We start from the raw sequence: 25,358 nt of genomic DNA on the forward strand, positions 1-25,358 counted from the left end.
ATCATGAGAAATGACAGGCTCATCAGTTAAAAACGCATACAATTTCATACCCTTAAAACATCAAACACAAAGATCTCTGGCTGGTACAAATAACATCTATCAGATGATTATCCATCCAGGAAGAGGGCTCATTGCTTTTGTTGAATCTTTAAAAAGAAAAGACTCACATTTTGTTTGTTCTTGATGTTCTCACTTGATTATCACTTTAATTAAGATTAGTAAAAAAAATGTAATTAATAAAAAAAACTGTCTTTTCTAGGGACTCTGGTGGCCTATTCAGACCGATACAAGACAGCTCTAAAACTGCTATTATGTAGCTTAGATGTCAACTTTACTACGTTAAATCTAATGAAAGAAATAAACCATCTAGCCAAAAACAAAAACCAATAAGGAGTAAAAGTTTATATTGTACGTGATTTCCTTGAATTTTAAGTTTGCATCTAAATCATGACATCAGGGGGACAAACCCCTCTTGAAAACAGGTATCCACCCAATAAGGAATGTAATAAACCTTTTAATTTAAAGGTTGTTAAAAGAAAAAAAAAGTTGAAAATGTATAAAAACAGAAATAAAAACAAAAAAAAAGATTGTATGTGATTGTATGTGATTGTATTGATTCTACGATCAACATGACAGTACTAGAGAAACTAATTGGTTCAACCAGGCAAACATGTAATCACTTCTCAGCATCCACTGCACTCCACCTGTTACTGCTCTGGCCTGGAGTTGCGACCATCTACCTGCTTCATGGAGTCCCCTCTTATATGGGCAATGCAGGCAAAATATTCAACCTTTCCTACTTTTTGGCACCCTTCTGTTGAGGGCCCCAAAAGGGTGAAGCTTGACAAACTTCAGTCCATTGACTGGTGGAAAGAATTGTCACTTTTTGTGTGACTCGGCACTGTTTGAAGCCACATGGCAAGAGGAAAGAACACAAACTGCAGGATGCCCACCATTCTCCTCCCTTGTTTCTGTGTTGTGTTGTTCTTTGTTATAATTCAAAGAAGGGGTCATGCTGCTATGGCATCAAGGTATTACGTCATTGATGCATTTAGTGCCATCTGATTGATACGCCACCTCCGAGGTAAGGGTACAGTTTTTTCTTCCCTCTTCTCGCTACTTCTTATTCTTCCTTAGATAATACACAGCAACAAATTTATTTTCCTTTGAAGTTAAAGTGTACATTAATTATCTCAAAGCCTCATTCATTTGGAAACTGAGGCAAAGCTTTTCAGGCTTCTCTATGTCCATTCTTGGTTAGTTTCAGCTGCTGTTGCTGTCTGATTCTCCTCATAATGCACCATATACGTCCAGAAGGAAACACATCCAGAATGCAGACAGGACAGTAGATTTGATTGCATTTTCTATACATTTTTTCTTTTATTTAACTTCTCCTCTCACCCAGATTTTGTAATATGGGACCATCAAAATGTTAGATTTGTTTGCGTTTCTAAATACATTTACGTAAATCAGTAAACTTCCTTGCACTTATATCTGTTGAATTAAGGTTCAGGAGCAGATTACAGTTTGAAGTCTGGTTTATTTCAGAAAACCTCTCATCACTTTTTGTAAATAAAGTTCATTAATTATAAAAGTGACTAAATATATCTCAAAGTAAGGAAACTCATTCTGCTTTTCTTTACCTTCCATTTCCTAACAACAATGAATTGAAACAGGTAGAAAGTGCAGCGCTAATCGTATTGTTTCTGAAAGAGCCACAAGGACTCTGTAGGTAGTGCGTTCTCAGTGCATATTTGAGTGTGTGTGTGTGTGTGTGTGTGTGTGTGTGTGTGGCTCATCTAATGCCATATGTTGGGAGACAGGGCGAGAATAAGAGAGGAACAGAGAAAGATAAATGACTTAAGAAGTGAATGCATAGCTGCATTTACACAGAGAAAAGACATGCTAAATATTCATCATCCTCTCAATCCCACTGTAAAATTCTGCTGCAGGCCAAAGGCCTCAGCAGGATACAGGCCTAAAGGGGCATATCTCTTCCATTCAGGTAATACTGTAACCATGTCATCTAAGTAATTTTCACTCCTCCTTTTCACCTCTTTCTTTATCTTTATCAACACAAACACCTCAACAAAGAAGCTAAGTTCAATCTACCCACTGCATATGAGTTCGCTTGGGACCTTAGCATATGTTAGCACAGGAGTGTGCAGCATGAAGTGAGACAGAGCACACTGAACCCAGAGAGCAGAGCATCCCTCATGCTCTGGTCTCTCAGCTCTCCCCTTCGTACAGCCCTGCATCCCTGAGGAATGCTGTCAGCTCACATTACACCCGGAAGAGCATTCAGCTCTCCATCCACCACCACCACCACTGCTGCTTCTGCTGCCGCTGCTCCACTGTCAGCCTTTTCCACTGATATGATCTCCTGTCTGAGGGCGTCATATGGGAACGTCTTTCCTCTGCATGTCTGTCTCTGCAAAGCTAAGTATACATGGCACACACAGCAAGGACGCTCCACAGAGCAGTGAGCACAACAAAAACAACAAAGGGTTAAGAGCACCTTCTGAAGGAAATGTGATTCTTCAGGCATTTTACAGACATGTTAACTGCCCCAGGGTGTATTTATACATGCATACACAGGCACATGCACGCCCACACATGCACACAACAAATTCAATGTTGTGACTCAAGGGTAAAACCATGCTATCACACCATTATCTATGCCTGAATTATTCTCTTGATGCCACTCTATACCATTATATGGATGCTATTACAGAACATTAAAGAGCTGATTATGACTATTACAGATATGATTATAGGGTACCTGCTTATATGATCCACACACAGCAGTAATCACAGGTGAGAGGAGACAACTGTCTAATTTAATGACTTGTATATGCAATATGCATCTATACTTCTTGCCACTTTCACACAGTTCACACACACATAAAGAGAGAGGTGGTAATTCGGAAAATAATTATAGATATGCATTAAGTATTTATACATATCTAATACAAGGTGTGCAGTAGTATAAAAAAAATCCAGGGTTTGGCATATATGTGTAGAAAAGTTGCTCAGTCAAGTTGCTCATTTTGAGAAAAAAAATTTGATTTTACTTTCAAACAAGGTCAGGGCATGCAGGGGTGAAATAATTAACAGGTCACTATAAGGCTTCCTCTACAGGGAAGCTCTCCATGTGTGTATGGCCAGCAGAGAAGATGAGAGCAGGTGTCAGCTTGACGAACACATACCCCCTTCTCTTGAGGCATGGAGGAAAGGGGAAGGAGAGACGGAGTAATGGGAGACCAAGAGCGAGGATAGTAAGGGGGCTATAAGGGGAGGGGTGTACTGGAGCAAATCCAGCAGGGAGAAGGTGAGCAGCCTGGTTGCCCGCTCGCCTACCCTCCCCCTGCAGATTGAAGTCTTGCGAAGAAAATAAAGTTTATTGCCTGGAAAGAGAGGGGTAGGGGGGGAGGGAAGCATGTAAAAAGCATTAAAGCGATGGAGGTGAACAATTAGACAGATGGCCAGGTTTTGGAAGGAGATGAAGAAAAAAAAAAGGGTAGAAAAAGACAGGGAGAATGCACAGACGCAATCGTTCAGGGTTTTTATGAGGACCTGACAACTCCTGTTCTGTTCAAGGGCGAAGGAAAAGTGAGAGGCAGCGAAGGTTCTCTGGTTAACTCTGGAGCAATCGCTGAGTATGCAACACCACAGAACTCTGCTCGGGGTGACAGAGCTTACTGCCCCTAGCTACACACAACCTAACGCTCCTTCTAAAAGCTAAAGGACAATAATGAATGAAGAACATCTAAATAAGCTAAACAGCTTGAAAACTTGAAACGGCTTCAAAACTTTTGCTCCTCATGACTCCAGAGCCACAAAAGGTTCTGAACAGAACTCATCAAGCAGGTAAGATGAGCTTCGAATGCCTGAGCCCTCAACTCCTGCTGTCACCTCTCACCCTCCACCTGCACCTGCAGCCGTCCATCTAACAGAGCAGCTTTCTGTGATCGTCTTTACTTTAAGCTCAAAAGAGGGAGGGAGGTAGAAAACCTTTGTATGTGCAAGTTGAGCAACTACTGCAGAGCTTCTCCTTGCCTCTCCTTGTGTTCCCCATGCATGTTGGGAAATGACATGCGGTCCCTGCTTTAAAGAAATATCAAGAAGGAGTGGAGGATAGGGAGAGAAGTGCTTTAATACAATTATAACAGGGGCCATCCAATCCAATAAAATAAAGAAGTATTAGAGCAGGGGAGCCCCATCCTGTTCAATAATACACTGGACCACTCAACTAACTCTTAAGACACACACATGTAGGTGTACTCACACATACGCACACAGGTACATACACTTCGCTGACCCCTTTAATAGCACAGCAGCCACCCCTAATGGACGCAAGCAAGTGGAACCGCCAAATAATACACTGTCTTAATGCACTAGGCTCAATCTCATCCCCCCATTCCCCTTATCCTCCTCAGCCTTCACTCTCATACTTTAACCCCTGTTTCCATCTTCCCTAACCTTGTGCTGCTCACCACCTCAGTGCCCCTTATAGATCACCAAAGCAGAGGCAACACTTAAGGAATCAAAACTACCCCCATATATACAACACACTTAACCTGCAGCCACCCGTTAACACCTCAGGCATGATGAAGAAGGGGAGGGGGTTAAAAAAATTTCTAGAGTTTAAAATAGCTTCACTTTCTGCAAATATGAGCTTCATAATATCAACATACAGCAAGAGCAATATTATATAAATGTATCCTAACCAGCAGGTGCAGAGTAAAGGTGTTGTAATGGCGATGAAAGTGAATGAGCAGGGAAGACACCATGTGAAAAGGGCACCTTATAAAAGCAATTAGAGAAATGACTTTGAGTCCCTCTTCTTGCTCTGTAGATTAGAACAGGCCTCGGAGGGAGGAACACAGGCAACTCGGATCTCTCTGACCTTGTCCGCAACACACCACACTAAATTGGCCATCAGCTTTTAAGACTCATATCATAGATATTTATATATTTTTAGTAAAATGAAAAAGAGAAAAGGAAGGAGAGGAGAAACTGTGGAACGTGCAGGTCGTATATCATCCTGTCACAATTATGACGTTTGTTCATAAATACCAACCAATCTCCTCTCCACCTGGCTAAGTCACATGTGCTTGTGCTTATGCACGCGCCACATGCCAACAAAGAAATATGAACACACACCACGTGCAGTAAATGCACATCCATGCCACAAATTTTAAAAAAAAACAGACATCTGTCTGAGCTCCCTACCACGGGCCTGAGAACTGACCTCCACACAGAAGAAGAGACTGAACACACACTCGGGCAACATGCTTTCTAGCACCTAAGACGCAAAAAAATGCAAACATTCTGCACATTATAAACACAAACATGCACAAACAAACAAATGAATGCCCACATACGCATCCCCTTCCTCTCCGACGTGCACACACACTGCAATTAATAGGGAGGCAGGTCTCTGGTGAGGAAGAGAAAGTGCCTGTTCAGCACATACTGGCAGAATATGCAATTTCCTCCAGTTAAGTCTGTATTAAATTGATTTCTTCTTTCTCTGACACGGACTGGGTTTTTCCCCCCTAATGAAAGCTGGATAATCTACAGGTTTTCCCTTTCCTGAAATCAAGTTACAAATCAAGCTATTGAAGGGGCAGATATGGGAAAGGTGAAGGAAGGACATGGGATGATTTTCTAGATGAGAAACATGAAGAATGAGGCACATACGTGCTGATACTCTTAACATGGACATCAGGGGCATATGACACACACACACACACACACACAGGAAAAAGGCCCTGTCGCAATTAAGCACAAAGCTATATTTCTATTCAGTGACTCCATAATGACAGGATGTGATAGTAAACACAGCATTAATATATGTAATAAATTAATCGCTTGAGTCAGAAAATCACACAACTGACGGAAAGGCTGCAGACAAAAACTAACAATCCCCTCCCCCACAAAAAAGGCAGCATGCAGAAAAAAGCAAACAGCAATTACAGATGAAAAAGGAGGCGATTTACTTTATTTAAGTAATAATAAAATATATACATACATATATACATACTCCGTTTAAAGTATAATTTCCTAGGAATTAGCTATAATTGATTATTAGGTGTAATTTGTACTTTAAAATAAACAAATGTTCTGATTGTGCCGGAGAATTAATTTATCTTTTTATGGTAAAGGATGCATTAATATGCAAGAAGAATTTTAATGTTGTAGCTAATCCAAGTGAAGCCATTTTAAGTACTCTATGAGATGCTGTGTAATAAAATTTACTAGACTCAAGGCATTACATTGTATATGCTCACCACAGAGATTAAGGATCTTAATTTGCTACGTATGTAACTCTTCATTTAAATAGTCAAAAAAATGTAGTCAAGTGTTGAGTGCAGTATTTGGGAATACCTGGACCATTTGTTGCATTTCTTGTCTTTTTATATGTTTTAAATGGCTAAAGTTTCATTACAAATATCTGCAAAATACTTGATGAAGTTGAAGTTTACCACAGCTTTAGTTGAACTGAATAAAATGCGTTTATTTTAAATATTACAGTGCATTTTAAATGAGAAATGTCATGCAAAAAAATTTACCCTACATAGAACTGTAATTTTAAACGATATGGAAAATGATACTGATTAAGTTATCTATTCAAAATATTATCCTTTTGTAATATAACAAGGTATAAATGCATATTTATGCTGGTATATTTTTATTAAAAACAATCCAAATACATGAAGCCTTCCTCTATAATAAAAACAATTAAAGGAACCTGTGAGGTTATTTAAATTGATACATGACAATAGAAAGTGCAAAAAAAATTATTTTGTAGCCTGAGGTTTTCAGGTTTTGAGTAATAAGGCATGATATTGTTAAGTTATCAAGTAGTTCTTAACCTTTCTAAAGAAATGGGTCAAAGAAAAAGAAAAGATAAGGAGAAGAAAAGACAAGGCTGCAGCTGAAGACAGACTGAGAGAGAGACAGAGATGGGAAATGAAAAGGACAGGGCGGTCATCATAATTGCAGAGTTTGCTTTTCGGATGCAGACAGACCAGGGCCATGGGGCCTGAGGCAGATATCAGATTCCACACAAACACACACAAACACACACACAAACTTACACATGCACCATAAATACAAAAATGCACACAAAATACACCACAGCCTGCTCATGTCAGTGTTTTTCATTAAGGTAAAGGACAGCTAATTTAAGAGGGTGTTTTGTTGGCATTTTTGTAACATTCAGCCTCCAAAACGAACAGTTTTATACATCTTGTCTCTCAGTTTTTCTGAGTCTGTGTGTGTGTGTGTGTGTGTGTGTGTCTCCTTTTCTGCCTCAACTTTGCTTCTCCGCTCCTTCATCCAGGGCAAAGCCTGATCACATTTACATTAAAAAGTGATGGAGATTTAAATAATGTGTCTATGTTCTCAGAAAGACATCAAGAGATTTTCATCTTCCTCTCCTCTTCCTCTCTGTCTCTTCTTCTGCATTTCCTCACCCTCTCCTGCTCCTATCTCCCCCCCTCATCTTACCCACTCTATCTCTGCCAGATTCGCAGACAGTGCACATTTTCCTGCATGTCTTCAGTGTAACCGATACCGCTAACAACCAGGATTTTAATGCGATCCATATTGCTCCCTAATATTTCAGATCTCCGAATAAGCGCTGGCAATTACATATTTACACCCAACTTATTTTGCAATTCTGCATAGGGACTTTAGTGTCTGGCTGAACGGCACGAGCAGACTTAGATGCTGATTACATTGTGGTTAGATTACAATAAAGGAGAAAAACTCCTAGACCCTGTGCACTTCTAGCATATATACACAACTTTCTGTTTAGGGGCGTCAGCAATAAAGCTCCACTCTCTCAAGTACAACATAATGTGTTCTTTTCAAGTGTGGCAGTAATGTGATTGCTTTATCTAAACCGGCTAGTTTTGCACAGTTTAATTTCTCCTGAATTGTTCGTGACTTGTATCATCTCTGTATCCCGAGGACTGGTAAAGCAGTAAAACACAGGCAGAAATGCAGGCATTTACTCAAACGTACTCTGTTGTAGAGTACACACATCGCAGTGCAGACATAATAAATTAAGCCTCTTTGATTTAGTTACAGAGCGCTTTTTGTATCAGCTTTATAAAAACATAAGCACTGCATAATTGAATAAGAAAAAAATCGTGCAATTAAGAAACGTGGAGGCCTTTGATGTGAGTAAGTATATAAAAGGCCTTTTGATGAGGGAGTGTGTTACACTCCTCAGGGTCTGCTATGCACTTTGATTAAAAGCCTTTTGTTTGGCAATGTCCTAAACTGCCTGCCATTTTTCAAGGGTTACAATAGTTTTGTGTGGAAACAGAGGAGATTGTGCATTATCTCTTTTCTCAGGATATCAAATCTTGTTGTCTTTTATATGAAATCAAACAGTGAAGACGTTGTTTTATCATCCCAAGTGGAATAAATGACTGAAAATAAGGCTTTGGCTCAAGTGTATAACAATGAATAAAAAGGGGGAAAAACAGGGCTTTCCATATAACATTTTTATCACCATTATTATTGTTGGTGTTCTTAATAAATTTATAAACACATTCATTACAAACAAGTGCAGTTATTCAAGCACCAGCACATGATCTACTGTGCGCTGCCTGCTGATAAGGTCATGTAGTTGTGCATTCTGTTAAAATGTTCCACAAAATTGAATAATACATTTCTCATCATGCATCTTTAGCCCCTTGTCACCCGCCAATAGCATGATAGACTCTTGTTGAACAATGTAATAAATGCATCACGTGACCTCAGCAAAGGCCAGAGGTCAGCGAGCCGCAGATTGTCAACGGAGCCCTGGCATGACAGAGAATAAATGATGCCTTGTAAACAAATTGACTTATTACTTTAATTCATGCAGTCTGATTCAATTTGCTGGAGGAAGAGTCCTTCAGAAGGGAGTAGAAGAGCAAAGGAATGGCAGCGACAAGGGAGGAAAGAAGAGGAGAACGTGGTTGGCATACCTCTTCCTCCCCTTTCATTACTCCATCCCACAACGTCTTTAGCTTCACTGAATGAAAGTAATTGCATCAACAATCCTGATTATCATACAAGACTGCAGTTTTCTCTAGAAGGTGAGTTTATGTTTGTCTGTCATATTAAAGTTGCTTTAAACTCAGTTTGCGGCCTGTAATGAGACATTATTCCACAAACGACTGCACAAAATGCATGTTGCATAAACAAGTTTAGATTGTTGAGGAAAAATTAAAAAATGAAAATGTACAAACTTTGGGGGCACAAACAGACTTAGACCACTGAGGCAGCAGCTGGTGATGCTTAAATCTGAAGGAATCTTTAAAGAAATCTGTGTGAATTTTTTTCTTTTTGTGCAAAGGGCAAATGTTAAAAGCCCATCTCCTATTCCTTCCTATTAACCTAAAAAACCTAAATTAAATATCAGTCTTAAGTTTGCTCTATGACCTAATGCTGCATTAGGTCTCTCTTCAGTTTGCTCCTTAATTCCATCAGAGTAATCCCACGTTATTGCCCTCTAACAGTACCCTAAACGGAGAATAAAAAGTTTGCTTCCCTCTAGCAGTGTATTACCAGGAAACAACAGGCCCTCTCCTCATTAAGTTATAGATATAAATGCTCCAAAGCATGAAATTACCCCCGAGCCTCCCTCTCCAAATAACCTGGTTTGCAAACAAATGATCCGAGCACAAGCAGTAAAAGGCAGATTATTAAAATAATAGGAGGGATTTAAATTTGCATCCACAGAACAATTCAGCAAAGGACTGTGCAATTACTCCTCCCCTCCTCCCCCCTGTTCATTCCACCTTTCCACTGGCAAGCCCTGAGCCCCTCACACTTTATTGTGTCCATCTGTTCTTTCCAGGAGACACAAGCAAAGTTTGGTATCTTCATGTGTCTACATATCTGGTCAAATATAGGAATATGTGTTTTTTACAGTGTCTGGTATTTTTGTTTGCCCAATTTAAAACCACAATCAGTTTCCCCCCTTATAGTTTCTACTATTACCTTTCCCTATACAGTATTCTTCTCTTGCTATGATAAATATCTAACTTTATCCTGAGACAATAACAATCCCTCCTATGCTGAAGTAAATGGGGAAAGATGAGTGAGAGAGGTGAGCAGGAACGGACGAGGCAAAGTGTGCTCAGGTCTGCATTACCTCTGAGTTATGGCCTCCATTTGCATCTCAATCAGCCTCTTTAGAAAGCCCACCACCTTGGTAACACCCCCATCACACCACAGCCACCCCAGGTAATCAGAGAGATTTAGGGGTACTGGCAGACTACCATGGGCACCCGCTGGCTGGGGTTCACAGCTCATTCTCAGCCCCTGGTCTCGATAAGGGCCCTCTGGGCCACATCCAAACACTGGAGAATGGCAGCACTTAACAAGACTGAAGAAGACCAAAACAGACAAGCAGCAAGAACAAGCCATAAAACAGAAGGAAAACAAAGCATCTGCGCGATTGTAATGGATTTGAGTTCTGTATTGCTGCCTCATTATAACAGCAGCAAAAAGGAAAACTTGAACTTGTGACCTCAGGTGAAAACATTTTATCTCAGAGCTGAGGACGGCGCTGACACCCTCCCACTGCACCCCTGCAGCAAAAACAGGCTCTCTAATGTGTAATGGGAGTACATGCACCTACAACCACACACATACACACACTCACACACAAAGCTGCATGCTGTGATTTGCAGATAGCAAATGCTCCACTTGAGAGTTGCATCTCTAGTTAGCACTGTCTCACAGCTGAACCCTGCGAAGGTATTATTACCTACAGTCAGCCCTATTGATATTGTGACTCCAGCATCTGTTCACCTCCTTGTTACTGCCTGGACCTCGGCACAACATCCTATCTGACTGTGCACATGGCTTCTGTGTGTGTGCATGCTTGTGTGTATCTAAGACCTCTGGGCTAGAGAGTAGTCACTGTACACAGTGGAAGATGAGAGGCTGAAGAGGCTAATAGAGAAACACTCAACACACCAGGGGCCTAATCAACTACGAAGGACACGTACCCATAGCTCCAAATCCCTCTCTTACACAAACATTCTGGCCTTTCTTTCCTCCTCTAATCTTGCTGATACTCCACACTGTCTACACTGATGCCACATAGCACAAAAACTTTGAGAGCAAACCTTGTAGTAAAACAACAATAAAAGAGGACGAGACTGGAAACCAAACTTCAGCTACAGACGGCTCAGGTGAGCGTGAGAAAAAAAAAGAAAACAGAGAGGGTGAGGATTCAACGTAAAGAGATCCAGAGTCAGGAACTGAGGTTCAGTTATCAGAATCAAATATTAGTCAAGGAAAAAAAAAAAAAAAAAGTGGGGTGTGGGCAACATTAATCAAAGTGTTCACCTAGTGGGCAGCCATATGGCAGATCAGCACGCCAACAGAGCAAACTTGCTGATCTTCAGTAACGGAGTGCAATTAATTCCACTGGCTGCATTCATCTCTTGCTCACACACTGAAGGGAAGGAGTAAGAAAAGAAGGAGAGGGAACAGAGAAGGGTTTGTTATGACTCTTTACTCTTCCATCTTTTTTCTTTTCTCTCTCTCTCTTGTAGCAGAGAAATCAAACCAAGGTGATGAATGAGGTGGACACAAGGGCCTCGGGTAGCTCCTGTGGCGATAGTGCAGGTTGATGTGAGGTGGGACAAGAAAAATTGAGAAATTAGGAAGCTGAGGAGAGTATGCAGCCATGGGGATGGGGTTAGCTTATTTAAAGATTTTTCCAAGGCTTCTGCCTTAAAAGCTTCAATCATGCGTCTTCATTTTCCACTAAAAATATCTCAAATGCACTTAAATCAGTTAAAAATATGAGTCTTGATTGTATCTTTCTAATTTGGAAACTGTTTAACAATTTATTAGAAGTATTTAGAGGAAACTCCAAATGGCAAAGCCAAACACACAAAGTCTTAGAGCAATGCAAGCGATAATCCACCTCAATGGCACGATAATGCCACTGCTATAAAGAATAAAACCCAAAAAATTCAACTAAAATACATATTTGAACACAAATAAAAACATTTAACCACTTTCCAGTTTCCAAAAATCACAGTACCATCCTGAAAATTTTTGAGGAAGGCTGAAAAAATGTTGAAAAGGTTTGTAATGCATGTGCACGTTAGAGATCGAGAATTCACAGCTCCTTGTTGGCAGCTGAGTCACAAAAATATGCAAATTACCCTCAAAACTCAATCTGAATAGATCTAGATTGAAGTCTTTCTCTGGAAGATTAAACCAACTATAATGTTTTTATTAATCATATATCATTTAATTAAAATGGAAATTAAAAGACAAACATGATAATGATAAGTGATGTTATTCTCAACCATTTCTTTGTCAGTTGGATAGCAAACGTGTAAGAGAAAGATGGCAAAGTAAAAGCATTATGACCACACGCGCACACACACCCTCATGGCTCTCATGCCACGTTCAGCTCTCTGTAAAATTAGCATCTCCCATGGCTCTTCACACAAGCTCATCTCCATTAGCCACAACCCAGTAAAACTGACTCGTCCAAATGAGTTGTGCATTCCCCTGGCCCTCTCAACTATCCCATCCATACAAATACACAGCATCTGTTATCTCATGTCCATTCAGAAGTCAACACGTCCCATAGGCGTATTCACCATACCACTCATACCAATATCATAAATGACTGTAGAGGAAACCTTCATTAGGGCAGCAATGCCCCTTTACCCCCTTAATCAGGGCATTTTCCTTGTGCACAGAGGAAAAGTATTTTATGGTCCAAATGGGGGCTCTGTTAATGAGGAACTGTACACATCTCCATTTCCTGTCTAGCCCGTTCTGCAGTTCCTGTAGTTAGGGCTAATATAACCACAAGGCTTTTTTAATGAGCTATATTCATCTTGGTCACACACCAACCATCACACTGACCGAATAAATACAAACACAATAAGTGTTTGGCTAATTATTGTAATATAGCAATGGAAATTATTAAAAAAATCAGGATTTAAAAAGAGAGGGAAAAAAATAGATGTCTTAATTTTTTGAACAAAACTATTCACTTCACTTCAAGCAACTTTGCTTTACTGCATTATGAAGACGACCAAATTTCTATAAATGTCACGGCAAATTCTGTTTCAAAGTTCCCACAAACGCTCTTCTTGTTCACATTCTGCTCTCGGCCCACTCAATCTTCTCAATCCCCCTCTCTACACCTCTGATCCCTCAATGTCCCTGACTTTCTTTCCCTCCATCATCCCCTCTTCACTCCCAGGCCTCGTTGACATTAACCTGGAGCACTCACATTTTCCCATGGTTCTCCATGTTGCTCTCCACATGTCAGAGCAGGAGGCTTTATGGCCCACATCCATCAGCGTCACATGCCAGGATTTATGGGAGATGGAGTCCAAACCCAATAGCTCTGAATCAGTCTTGAAGAAGCCGACCCCTGGGCAGCTGTGAGATGTAATAGATGAGCATCCAAGCCCCCCACCCCCACATAATACTACCTCAGTCATCCTCCCACTTCTCTCCTTTCCCATACTCTGCTTCTCCCTTCATCTCCCATGATTTTTCTCCTGTGCACATCAGTCCAATGTCTTGTCATTGGTCATTCATTTAAACCTAATGGAGATTTGGTTACCAAAAATTAATGAGGCTCGCTCACTCACAGAAATATTCAGGGCACGTGTACCATCATATACTCATACTGATAACGCAGCTCATCATTCATTGCTGTGAGTATAGGGTTTTATTTGGGCTAATTTATCATGACACTATATTAACAGGCACTGGTGCCCCTCAGACGAGAGAAGAGAGGCCCCAATTACCTTGGTTCACCGTTTACAGCCACAGACGGACCTGTAGGGATGGCAACAGCCTGTCAAATTAGCCGATCCTGCAACTCGCTGTCTTTTACAAAATTCTGCTGTTGTGACAAGAGAGAACACTCTGGAGTAAGAATGACTGAATTAGATATTTTTAACATATATGCTCAGTAGTTTATTCAAACTGTCAGGGTGCATGGAGCCATAAAGGACCCAAAAATGCAAGGGGAAGGGTCAGGCGGACTTCAGAACAAATTTTATATAATAAAAGAAAAGTGCTGCACTGGCACGAAAGAACAAGATCAGGAGAACAAGAACAAGAAAAAAAAAAGAACTCATAACCAGTAGAAGTACTGACAAAGATCTGAAGACACGAGGACGGACCATGAGAAAACACAAGGACAGGTGACGAGGATCTGGCAGTGAACTAAAGAAACCAAGGGTGTGTGTGTGTGTGTGTATATATATATATATATATATATATATATATATATATATACACACACACATACATATATATATGTACACACTGGAAGATGACTAAGCTAATGAGGAGCGTGTGTAGCAATCAGCAAATTAAGACCAGGTGTGCTAAAAGCAGGAAGTAAAGAGAAGAAAATAAACAGTTTACTGAACTCAAGTAAATAAAACATGAAACCAAAACAGGACTAAAAGACAAGAAACTATAGAACAGATTACATCAGAAACAAGCAATAAAGAACTAAACCAAAAAACCTTGAACCATGATGCAAAATAATAAAAGGTTCAATAGTTTCCAGATCTGTAATAATGCAAATAGTATACTGGCATGAAATGGAGACGACCATTTTCACATAGAATTTGTGTGTGCGACGAAATGGAAAAACTACTTCCCTTCATTACAGGAAGGCATGGAAATGCAAAAGCTTTTGTACAGCAGCAACCTGTATGTTAACACCAAGGTACTTAATTTGAGGAGCTGACAGATTCCTTTAGACCTTGGTTTTCTGCATTTTCTGGGCTCAAAGGTGCAGCCTTTGGACGAGCCCATTATGGTGACTTAAATATCTCCCACTTACTTTATTCAGTCCCTGGTTCCTGCAGTGGAAATTTGGGGGTTTAGAGAAAGGATCTACCAAAAGTTCTTAGTGTTAAAACTCCATGCCCTCTAAAGAGAGAGATACAGGTAACACGGAAACAGCTGTGAGGATGGAGGAGATTCAAGCCATGCTGCTTTAGAAATAGGGTGTATAGAGCTGGACTATGAGATGACTGAGATGAAATGAAATGAAATGAAATGAAATGAAATGAAATGAAATGAAATGAATGAAATGAAATGAATGAAATGAAATGAAATGAAAAATACTTTATTAATCCCAAAGGGAAATTCAATATTGTAGTAGTAGTAATTTTTTTTTTTTTTTTTTTTTTTTTTTTTTTTTTTTTAAACAATCACATTAATTAATTAAGGGCTTTGTTCTTCAGCCTGATAGCTGCTGGAAGGAAGGATCTTCTGTATCTCTCTGTCTTGCATCGGACTTGAACAAGCCTCCCACTGAACACACTCTGTTGTTTCGTCACGGCGTTGTGTAGAGGGTGTGAAGGATCTTCCATTATCTTCGTCAGCTTGTACAGAATTCTTTTTTTGATGATCAACTCCAGCGGCTCCAGAGTTACTCCAAGCACAGAACCAGCTTTCTTGATCAGTTTGTTAATTCTTTTCAAGTCTCTGGTTCTGATGCCGCTGCCCCAGCAGATTGCTGCAAAGCTGATTGCACTTTCAACAACAGACCTGTAGAACATTTGCAACATTTTGGTGCAGACGTTAAAAGATCTCAGCTTCCTTAAGAAGTAGAGTCTGCTCTGACCTTTCTTGTAAATGTACTCAGTGTTGCTTTTCCACTCAAGTCTGTTGTCCAGCTGAACTCCAAGGTACTTGTATTCCTCCACCACCTCCACCTCCTCTCCCATGATGGAAACACTTCTATGTGTGTTCTTGTTCCTCCTGAAGTCAACAATCATCTCCTTTGTTTTCTTGGTATTCAAGATGAGATGATTGTCACCGCACCATTTCACAAACTGACCGACCAGTTCTCTGTACTCTGCTTCTTGTCCATCACTGATACACCCAACAACTGCTGAGTCATCAGAGTATTTCTGCAGATGACAGAACTCAGAGTTGTACTGGAAGTCTGAGGTGTACAGCGTGAATAGAAATGGTGAAAGTACAGTCCCTTGTGGTGTTCCAGTGCTGCTGACCACCATCTCAGACACACAACCTTTCAGTCTCACAAACTGTGGTCTGTTTGTGAGGTATTCGTAAATCCAGGTGGTTGTGGAGGGATCCACCTGGAATTTCTGCAGCTTCTCACACAGCAGAGCAGGCTGAATCGTATTAAAAGCACTTGAGAAATCAAAGAACATGACCCTCAAAGTGCTGCCTGACTGGTCCAGATGAGAGTGGGCTCTCTGAAGCAGGTATATGATGGCATCTTCAACCCCAAGCCCATTACGGTATGCAAACTGTAATGGGTCCTGAAAGGTGTTCACCTGCTTGCTGAGGTGAGCCAGTAAGAGTCTCTCCAGGACTTTCATGACGTGAGATGTCAGGGCGACTGGTCTGTAGTCTTTTGGTTCAGCTGGTTGTGGTTTTTTAGGCACTGGAACAAGGCAGGATGTTTTCCACAGCACCGGGATTCTTCTCTGACTCAGGCTGGTGTTGAACAGGTGCTGGAGAATCGGACATAGCTGTTTTGAGCAGGTCTTGAGAACTCTGGGACTGACACCATCTGGACCTGCAGCCTTGTTCTGGTTCAGTTTCACCAGTTGTTGCATGACTTGGTTACAGGAGACAGACAGAGTGGAGGTGGAGGCAGAGGAGGTTTCAGGAAGTCCTGATGTGGAGGGAGATGAGGTTGTGTCCAGGTCCTTGACTGAGCTGCAGGGTGACAGAGTGGAGGTGTGACAGGAAAGCTGTGGGCTCATGGAGGGTGTGTGGCTAGTTGGGGTTGAAGCAGGAGATGAGCTAAACCTATTGAAGAACATGTTCAGTTCATTCGCTCTGTCCAGACCTCCATCGGTCTGATCCTCCTTTATCCCGAAGCCAGTGATCTTCTTCATTCCTGACCACACATCCCTCACATTGTTTTTCTGAAGCTTACTTTCCAACTTCTTCCTGTAGTCCTCCTTGCACTTCTTCGTTTGTGTTTTAAGTTGTTTTTGTGTGGACTTCAATAACTCCCTGTCTCCATCCCTAAAAGCTTTCTTTTTGATGTTCAGCAGCTTTTTCAGGTCACTGGTGATCCAGGGTTTGTTATTGGGGAAGCACCTCACTGTTCTTGTTGGAACGGTGCTGTCCACACAGAAGTTAATATAATCTGTCACACACTCAGTCAAGGCGTTGATGTCATCTCCATGAGGTTCACATAGGACGTTCCAGTCTGTAGCCTCGAAGCATCCTCTCAGAGCATCTTCAGCTTCATTAGACCAGGTTCTAATAGCCTTTCTAATGACTGGTTGTTGCTGAACGATGGGCTTGTAGGAGGAGGAGAGAAGAACTAGGTTATGGTCTGATCTTCCTAAAGGTGGCAGGGCAAAGGAGCTGTATGCATTTTTAATATTTGCATAAAATAAGTCCAACGTTTTGTTTTCTCTGGTGGAGCAGCTGACAAACTGTTGGAAAGTTGGTAGAGTTGCAGAGAGGGAGATGTTGTTAAAATCTCCAGAGATAGCCACAAATGCGTTTGGATGTTGTGTTTGAAGCCTGGCCACTACAGAGTTAATGACATCACAGGCTGCGTCTGGAGCGGTACCAGGTAATATATATACCGCTACCAGAATAACGCATGTGAACTCTCTGGGTAAATAATACGGGCGGAGACTCACAGCTAGCAGTTCAATGTCTCTTGTGCAGATCTTCTCTTTAACAGTGACATGTTCAGGATGACACCAGCGCTGGTTTACCAGCACCGCAATTCCACCTCCCTTCAACTTCCCGCTGAGTTGTTTATTGCGGTCTGCACGGACCGTCCTGAAGCCGTGTACAGACGCATTACACTCTGGGATGTGTTCATGCAGCCATGTCTCGGTGAAGCACATAATACTGCACTCTCTGTATTCTTTAAGAGACCTGGTTAGCACCTGAAGTTCATCAATTTTGTTAGCTAGCGATCTCACGTTTCCCATAACAACCGTTGGAAGAAACGGTTTGAATCGCCACCGTTTTTCTCTCTGCCTCGCTCCTGCCCTGCATCCTCTTCTCTTTCTTTTCAACTCCGTTGGGATTTGAAGTGTTGTTTCACTGATAATCTTGAGTTTGGAGAGTTTTATCAGTTGATCCCGATGGTAAACAAGTCTCGTTGCCATGGTGACTCACAATAACAAGTCTTGCAAAAACAGAAAAATATTCAGAAAAATCTCCCATATAGCACAGCCTCTGACCAGCGTGAAAAATCAACCCGAACAGACACAGATTGACAGCTGATGTCTTAAAAAAGACGGCTATATTGCAAAAAATCACGAGTTAAAAACAGAGCTACTACAATTGCTGCTGCCACCTAGCGGCGCATTCTAGAACGAGATGCAACAGGCCAAATAACTACTGCCAAGTTTGTGCCCGATAGTCTTGATGTTGTCAACTGACCGGCACGCAAAAATTGACTATATCTTGTGCATCTCACTTGGTGCCGTTTTGGCTGATCCCAAATTTTTGCAACTTGTCGTGCTGTGAAAGTGGTGCATTGAAATTACAGGAAGAGCTGCAGTGAAGTGTGTGTGCGTAGGTTCGTCTCTGTAGGCATCTGCATGACTCATCAAAACCCAACAAGGTGCAGCTGCTGAAAATGTTTAAATAACATTAAAAACTACTAAAGGTTACAGTAGATTTGTGTAACAAAATAATTGTGTGTATACATATAATGTACTTCCAGAGTTATTACTGTCAGACGATGTATTAATGATGGCTGACAATTGGTTCGTGGGTCTTCTTTTACCGTGGTAACATGGCACCACAGAGAGCAAGAATAGCACAGACAATCCTACCTAAACATTTAGACTGTTAAGGGTTCAACATCTATGTATTCAAACATAATGCATGCCAGTGGGAACACACTTTTACACTCAAAATAGCAAGTTAACAGGACAATGACATAATAGGATTTAGCTTAATTTAGTCATTATACTTGGAATCAATTTTTTTTAATGGTCTGACTTTAGGCAAGAGAAAACTAGCTTCATATGTCTCCTGTTCCATTATTCAGTTGCAAAGTTATGGATGGACATTCAGTGTTTGGGAGAAGGGCTTAACGATCCATTAGTTAACACAATAGGAGCAAAATTGATGGATTAAAAAAGAAGCACAAAATATTGGATGTCAGAAAGCAGACAATGTCAACAACATACCTTTGTGAGAACTCAAAGTTTGTGGTCATTAAGTTGGAATAACCAAATCAAGAGATTTTTATAATCCCATGAGGCAACAATTCAGTGAACTCTGTAGGTCAAACTTTTGACTGGTATTGTAAATGCAAACAAAATACAATGATTTGCAAATCTCACAACATAGTTACAACATAGTAAACATATATTGCTGGACTTGAGACATTTTACCATTTTATAAAAAATGTCATCTCATCTTTGACTGGACAGCAGCAACATATCTAAAAAAAAATCTAAGATTTTCAAATCAGAACATTTTGCTTTTATTTATACCATATCTGATGTAGTGTCCCAAACCTTTTTCTGTGTGTATAATTTTCAAACTGCTCAAAACAGGAAATTTGTTAACATCCTTCAGCTCAGTGAGATCACATGACCACTTTTTGTTCTTATATAGATCAACACCGTTGTTTTGTTTTTTGTTTTTCGCTGTATTTTCTCAAGTTAGTGCTGTACTTATTAATCTTTTCTCTGTAGTTAATCTTCTCTATCTGTATTTTTTCCTAAAAGATGCGCCGTCTCGCTCTCTATCTCACTCTGTTTTTCCTGCTCATGTTTCCGCATGTCCAAATTTTCATTGATCTGTGTTTGTTTTGATTGTGTGCAATTGCACACAATGCAGTTCACAAGCATTGTTCCCATTCTCCATATTCTGTAAATCTTTACTTTCCTCTGATAGAAAAAAAAAAATCAATTCCTTTATGACAGCAACTCAACCCAAAGTTTTTGACACATATCTCCACCTCTTGGTCACATTAATCAGCAGAGCTGCTGTGGTCTACATATAGCACTGTGACTGAGGGAGTTAGAGGTCAGAGATTAAACTGTGTTCACTGGTTTACAGCAGGTTTTATTACAGTTATTTGATATATTTACCAATCCTGTTCACCTTCTAACCTACCTTTATATAGAGCTGGTTATCTAAAAGTTGTATAGTAAATACACACACACACTTTTCAATTGAACGATAGAAAATAATATTGCCCTGCGGCCCCCCAAACAGGTCTGGACCCTAATAAATGCTTTACGCTCTGAAAGAAACAGCGAGGTAGCTCCGACACCTCTGAGCCTCCCTCAACGTCCACACACATGTCTACAGACGTGAGCCTGGTCACAGGTCAGAAGAGCTTGTAGCTCTCTGTAGTAAAGGGGAGCATAGTCACTTGAACCTGTAATATGCTCCCCTCTCCCCAGGTGCCACTTGTTGGGGTTTTAGTGCAGGGGAAATTACTCCTGCTCTCCGTGTGTCAGCGCTGGTCTCAGGCTGAAACTGGCGGCTATACGCACCCGTAAACACAGACATGAGCACACAGCTACTGTAAGCCTTAGAGGAAGTCAGACAATAGCAGCATGACAGATGAATCATCGGGCTATGCGAGGTTCGGGGGGGTTGCATTTACTCAAGAACATCAACAAAACATTTTATAGGTGTGTGCTTCACACACCATTAAAAGGCAGTAACTGATTTGAAAGTATAAGCAGTTCAAATGGCACTAACAGATTAACAACCCCACTCTCCTTCCAGCATTCCCACAGGCGAGTCTGCTCAATAGATGAAAAAAATTGCGGATATGACTTGGCTTTTCCATCCAAACAGCAGGTGTGGTGTTAAAATAAACTAAAACCGTGGTTTATTTACACTGCAGACACAAGATCAATAAAGCTGTGTAAGATTAGGATACATTAATTCTGTACTGTAGGCCCGAGCATTTGCAAGTCTGTAGGCTTAATCATGGCTAGAATGAGTTTTGGCTTTTTCATCATCAAAATGTTCAAGAAAAATGAACACAACATCTAGCCTACTCTGCAAGTCAACTATGTGCTGAGAGATAATCACTGATATGGGGCAGGAGAGAATGAAACTAATAAAAAGCCAGTGTATCTAAGTATCGCAGTTAAGCATTAGTCACGTGAGGGCAACTACACCACAACTCCGGTGTTCTTTAAATGAATCCTTCTCGTCCTGGGCTTGATTTATGGACCTGTAAAAACACACGTTGTTTTTAATCTACTGCTGCTCGAATCTGCCTGTCTAATGAAATGTGGATCTGAGTGTGTGTATGTCTGTGTGTGTTGAACAGTGTGCATGTGTCTTTGATAAAGATGTATGGGTGAAGGTCTGATTCTTTGAGCATGAATTTTCTCTCTGATAAATATGCATTCAGTTACACAGACTGATTAAGCTGTAAACCAGTGTTAACTCTGTGTCAAAGCACATACAAACACACAGATATACATACATACATACACATGCATGGACAAGCATGTGCACAACTTGCCAGAAACTAATGATAGCTATGCCTGGGGCAGAATTGTTTGGGTGCCCAAAGCAGGTCATTTGTTTCAGTTCCATGAGACCTGACTGCACAGGATATCATATAAACAAAAGAAAAGGTCTAGAGACTTGTTCGTATCAGCAAAAGATATTTACAGTAAAAATAAAAAAAAATAAAAAAAAAAAAGGTTTGCAAAAGGCTATGGAGAACAGCTGTGCTTAAAAACATGTGAATCCTCTATAATGTTCTTTATTTCTGCATAAATATAACACAAAACATCAAATTTTGACACAAATCCTTTTGAAACAACATCTAAACGGCTAACGCTACATTTGAGGTTTCTTCAGTGACTGGAATGGCAAGCAGATGAAAGTGGATGAGAACAAGAATCTGTTAATGGCTTTGCAAATGTTTGGGGAAAAGTATCATGTAACAAAAATAAGTTGTTCATGCTCATCAGGCTGTAAAAGTTGCAAATCCATCACTAAAGAGTTTGGATTCCACACATCTACAGTCAGACATAATTTGTACATAAATAGGAAATAGAACAGCACTGAAACTTAAATACTCAGTCATTTCTAGCTAACTAAAGGCCTCCGATGCTGATTATTATCAATATTCATCAATCCTCTCCATCAAGTGCGAGTACTTCATGTGAGGGAGCTGACCAACATCCCAGAGTTGAAGACCAAGTAAAAAATACTTTTCTAATTCATCTAGGTCAGGGATTCTCTATCCTGGTCTTCGTTTCAGAAGGTTATCAAAGTTTTCCTGCTGCAACACAGTTAGCTCTGCACAAGTCTGAGTCTGGATCAGGTGTGATGCAGCTGGGAAACTTTTAAAACCTGAAGGACGCTGGCCCTCAAGGGCCAGGATTGAGGATTGCTGATCTAGGTGCTCTAAATCTATATTAGATCTTCTGTGATTATGTTTTATGGTATATTATATATAGTTATAGCATTCATAACTTTCAAGCACCCCTGTGTGTTTGTGTTCTGGGAATTGAATTAGTATAAATAAAACCTATTAATAACTAGAAATAAAATACACCCCCTTCGCGGAGAGTTTGAGTTGTTCCCTTCAGGGCGGCTCTATAGAGCACGTGATTTATAAGAGTTGTTTTATTCCCAATGCAGATACTGTAGTCAAAAAAAATTACAATAGCTAATACATTAGAGTGCAGGCTGCATGTGGATTAGCTGATTGTGTTTCTGTGTCTGATGAGTGTTTGCACAACAATTAACATTTGTATTGTAGTGTGTATTGTATGTACTGACGCCGATGTTTTTATAGCTATTGGTGAGACCAAAGACAAATTTCCTGCCTTGGTGGAACAATTAAGTACTTCAGTCAAACTACACTTTCACTTTCAGACATGGTAGCTATTGACTTGTGATCCACTCAGCTGCTTATAAACAGACAACACACAGACTTCTCCTTTGTTTTGTTTTTATTATCTTTATACATGAACTATAATCAGACATGGATAAGGCACATTCTCACACACATACTCATCAACTTCCCATCTCATGTCTAATTATGCTCTTCATGGATTATGAAAGATGATGATACGCAGCATCAGACGTTTTAAATCATACAGCGACATCAAACACAGAATTACATCTAATTAGCCTTTTGCATCTAATATGAACTTTATCAAGGGATCCAAGAGCCTGTGATCATTTCAAACTAAAAATGCCAGAGGAGCTGGGTACAACAGCAGATAAATGTTATAGCCTTGTTGCCAGATGGTTTCTGCATTCAACATTACTGTGTTTGCTTGTCTGGCAGATATCAGCTAAGCCTCAGTCTATTTGGCTGGAGCTTATTACAAACGGCTCATCTCTTGATTTAAAACATTAGTGTGTGTGCTGGACTTGTCTCTCTGTGGTCAGCACTTCTTAGACTTCAATAAAAACATTCTCTGCTGGCAGAGAGAAGAAGAGAGAAAGAGTGAAGGAGATCCAAGCAACCTCTCACCTCTCTCATCATAAGTAGCCCTCCTCCCAGGGCTATGAGCCCTCCTTCACAGGGAAAAGTGAAAGAGAGAGGGATGAGAATCTGTCAGGTTCAAACAACAAAGAGGTGCCGCCTTATACATCCTTCCTCAACCTGTCCCCTTCAGTGGCAGTGACATCATTTAAATCATTTAAATCCTCCACAACATGACCTATGGCAAGTGACCCATCATTCTAACGCTCACACCTCCTTGCGAGACGGCTGCCGAACTGCTTATTTAGCAGAAAATATCAACCGGCTAACTATGTGATTTATTCAAAATTATTCCTCCATGGTGCTTCTTCACACAGAGCATTTGCCCATAGTTCACTGTGGTCCAGGCAATTAGGATCAGGCCACACCTCTTCAGGAGACAGAGCACCTGGCTGCAGCAGACAGACATAAGGAGGAACAGAGGCGAGCGGCGCACAGCTTTCCACGGCGGGATGGAATAACTAAGCAGCGCAGTGAGAGAGTGGGAGAGAGAGTGAGGAATGCAAGCAAGGCACTTTAGGATTCATTTAGGTTCCCCATCTCCCTGGTCACTTTATTAGCAGTCTGGGAAGAGTGATGCATGTCCCAAAGCTATGCAAAATGCATAATCAAGCATTTAAATACACACCATGTGGATGGGTGTGTGCATGTACTGGACTTTTGGAGAGTGTTACACAAATGCACAGTTTCATGCACACACACACACACACACAAAATGCTTACTAGTATAAAACTTCAAGGTATTCAACTATAACCTTTTATACCTACAGTCTATACTACACTTAGGCTCCTTTAGTATTCCCACAAGCTGCACTGGAACAGCCACTTTTGTGATGTGAAGAAATACTCAGTAGTGCATTACAACAAAACGTACTGGATTTCCTAACCCATGTGTGGTCAATTTGTGGAGGAATCGGAGCTAAGTGAATTTGGTGAGGAAAAAAGGAAGAAAAAAATTTTCCTCAAATTTAAATTGTAGTTGCACCATCTTTCAATCCTTCCTTTGTGCTCTTTTCAGTGTCAAGTTGAACTAGAACGCAGTAGAGAACATGAAGCCTTTTTATTCCCAGTTCAACGACAGGCTGCAAATAGAAAACAAACAAGCAAATATAGAAAGATGGGAAAGTCTCCCTGGAGATGCAGCCACACTATACTAATATGTGAGAAAAGAGAATGATTTGCACAGTGCCATATCCTGGAAATAAGGGGGGACCACCTCTCTTTCAGTGATTTAGTCAACGCATCTGAGGAGAGGACTAGGAGAAGAGGGGGAGGTGGAGGAGCAGGTGCATCTAACAGCATAATCCTGTTTTTCCCAACAGAAAGGAACGGGACAAGCTTGCTGAAGATGTTGCGACATTTAAGGTGGTTCTGAAATTATATAAATAAAAGATCTAAAAATGACTCCGATTTACTGGACGCTGGGAAAGAGCAGGAGATGGCTACAGTCCTGCTCACTGACCTGGGAAATGGGCTGCAATTTCCTCAATCATTTTAGGAGAGAAGAGGAAAAAGTGGAAGGGAACCAAAAGGTGAGTGGAGAGGGCACATGTCTTTCGAGGCCTTTCTGAATGGTGTAAAAAAAAGAAAGAAGTACATATTAAAGCCATGGTGAAAGAGAGGATAGAGGAATAGTAACAAAAGAGCAGCATCCTGAGGCCCTGAAGGGGACTGAATACAACCAGGTCAGCATTTTGCATGTGTCACTTCCTGTTGGCCTCAACAAGAGGAGCGTGGCTGTAGCGTGGCATGGCACAGTGGCCGGCAGGGCACAAGGCCTGTCAGACTGACACACAAGGTTATCCACCGGGCAAATGAACTAATGCACTCACACACACACATATACAACACTTTCCCCCTC

The 25,358-nt window shown here is 40.8% G+C and overlaps 1 protein-coding gene across 2 annotated transcripts in view; it reads right to left on the minus strand.

Moving 5' to 3' along the window:
• The window catches only part of wwox (WW domain containing oxidoreductase), a 150,191-nt gene that overhangs the window by 103,699 nt on the left and 21,134 nt on the right, over positions 1 to 25,358 (minus strand). The window lies entirely within an intron of this gene.

This window comes from Melanotaenia boesemani, chromosome 10 (assembly GCF_017639745.1).
Source record: "Melanotaenia boesemani isolate fMelBoe1 chromosome 10, fMelBoe1.pri, whole genome shotgun sequence".
NCBI classification, from domain to species: domain Eukaryota; kingdom Metazoa; phylum Chordata; class Actinopteri; order Atheriniformes; family Melanotaeniidae; genus Melanotaenia; species Melanotaenia boesemani.